Source organism: Colobus angolensis, unplaced genomic scaffold (genome assembly GCF_000951035.1).
Source record: "Colobus angolensis palliatus isolate OR3802 unplaced genomic scaffold, Cang.pa_1.0 Scaffold112, whole genome shotgun sequence".
Lineage (NCBI taxonomy): Eukaryota > Metazoa > Chordata > Mammalia > Primates > Cercopithecidae > Colobus > Colobus angolensis.
Window position 1 is genome coordinate 9283900 of NW_012112253.1, and position 337 is coordinate 9284236.

Genomic DNA, 337 nt, shown 5'->3' on the forward strand with positions numbered 1-337 from the left:
GTATGTTTATTGCGGCACCATTCATATTATTATTTATTTCAATTATTCTTATTATTATAAGAAATACTTGAAATGCAGTTGTTTATAGTATTCCAACAAATTAGATGAAATGGAAAATTTCTGGAAAGACAAAAATTACTAAAACTGACTCAAGAAGAAATAGAAAATCTTAACAAATCTATAACAAGTGATGACATTGAATTAATCATAATAAAAAACTTTTTTCAAAGGGAATCCCAAGCCCAGATGGCTTCACTGTTGAACTTTACCAAATACTTTAGGGAAGTATTAACTTCCTTAGGAAGTTGTCATTTGGAGACTCTTCTGAAAAATAGAA